The sequence below is a fragment of the Nicotiana tabacum genome, chromosome 10 (genome assembly GCF_000715075.1).
Source record: "Nicotiana tabacum cultivar K326 chromosome 10, ASM71507v2, whole genome shotgun sequence".
Lineage (NCBI taxonomy): Eukaryota > Viridiplantae > Streptophyta > Magnoliopsida > Solanales > Solanaceae > Nicotiana > Nicotiana tabacum.
In genome coordinates, this window is record NC_134089.1 from 162,544,367 (window position 1) to 162,546,600 (window position 2,234).

The window sequence follows — 2,234 nt, forward strand, 5'->3', positions numbered from 1 at the left end:
ATTTGAAGAAGAATCTCATCTCTGTGGGAGCCCTAGAATCAAAAGGGTTCAAAATCATTGCAGAAAATGGAGTGATGAGAGTATGCTCCGGTGCACTAGTGGTAATGAAGGCTAATCGGAAGAATAATAATATGTACCGCTATCGTGGCAGTACAGTTATTGGGACAGCGACAGTAACATCCAGTGACGACAAAGAGGCAGAAGCAACCAAGCTATGGCACATGCGCTTGGGACATGCTGGAGGAAAATCCTTGAAAACTCTATCAGATCAAGGATTGTTAAAAGGAGTAAAGGCTTGCAACTTGGAGTTTTGTGAGCATTGTGTCAAAGGGAAACAGACAAGGGTTAAATTTGGTACAGCGATCCATAATACTAAAGGCATTTTGGATTATGTACACTCTGATGTTTGGGGTCCTTCCAAAACACCTTCATTGGGTGGGAAGCACTATTTTGTAACCTTTGTTGATGATTTTTCTCGAAGAGTGTGGGTGTATACAATGAAAAACAAAGATGAAGTGCTGAGAATTTTTCTCAAATGGAAGACGATGGTGGAGAATCAAACAGGCAGGAGGATCAAGTGTATTCGCACAGACAATGGAGGTGAATACAAAAATGATCATTTCAATAAGGTCTGTGAAAATGATGGCATCGTCCGACACTTCACTGTTAGACATACACCACAACAGAATGGAGTGGCAGAACGTATGAACCGGACCTTGCTGGAGAAGGTACGGTGTATGTTGTCCAATGCTGGCTTGGGCAAAGAATTTTGGGCTGAGGCAATTACATATGCATGTCACCTCATTAATCGTCTACCATCTGCTGCTATTGATGGCAAAACACCATTTGAAAAATGGTACGGAAAACCTGCTGTAGATTATAACTCTTTGCACGTGTTTGGCTCAACTGCATATTATCATGTGACGGAGTCAAAATTGGATCCAAGGGCAAAGAAGGCTATTTTTATGGGAATTACTTCTGGAGTCAAAGGATATCGCTTATGGTGCCCTATGACAAAGAAAGTAATATTCAGCAGAGATGTTACCTTTGATGAATTTGCTATGGTAAATAAGGTAACAGAAGATACCAAACAAAATGAAGGTGCTTCTAAGCAGGTGGAGTTTGAGGGAAAATTTATTTTTCCTACACAAGAAGCAGAGGAGGAAACAAATGAAGATTACCCTCTGGAAGGAGAGCCAGTAGAGGAGATTCCAACTCAGGAATCTCAACAACAACTTGAATCAATAGCAACCAGCAGGCCAAAAAGAACAATAACGAAACCTGTTCGTCTCATAGAGACGGTTGCTTGTGCAACCTCAATTGTAGCTGATGATGTTCCTACTACTTATAAAGACGCTGTCCAAAGTTCAGAAGAAGATAAGTGGAGGATTGCCATGAATGATGAAATACAGTCCCTTCATCAGAATCATACATGGAGATTGGCCAATCTCCCGAAGGGAAAGAAAGCAATTGGGTGCAAATGGGTATTTGCAAAGAAGGAAGGATTTCCTAACCAAGTAGATGTTCGCTACAAAGCAAGATTGGTGGCCAAAGGATATGCTCAAAAGGAGGGAATTGATTACAATGAAGTGTTTTCTCCAGTTGTAAAACATTCCTCCATTAGAATTATGTTGGCTTTGGTAGCACAATTGGATTTGGAACTAGTTCAGATGGATGTAAAAACTGCGTTTTTACATGGAAACTTGGAGGAGGAAATCTACATGACTCAGCCAGAAGGATTCAAAGTTGCTGGAAAAGAAAATATGGTGTGCAAACTTGAAAAATCGTTGTACGGATTGAAACAATCTTCTAGACAATGGTACAAGCGATTTGACGAGTTTATGTTGCGGCAAGGGTACAAGAGAAGCAAATACGATCATTGTGTGTATTTGCACAAGCTTAAAGATGGTTCCTTTGTATATCTTCTCCTATATGTTGATGATATGTTGATAGCTTCCAAGAATTTGGAAGAAATTGATAAGTTGAAGATTCAACTGAAGAAGGAGTTCGAGATGAAGGATTTGGGTGAGGCAAAGAAAATTCTTGGCATGGAGATAATTAGAGATAGACGTTCAAAGAAACTCTGTTTATCTCAAAAGGAATATTTGAAGAGAGTACTTCAACGTTTTGGCATAGATGACAAGACTAAGCCAGTTAGTACTCCACTTGCTTCCCATTTTAAGCTAAGTACTACTATGTCGCCAATGGATGAAGCTGAACGAGAGTATATGTCA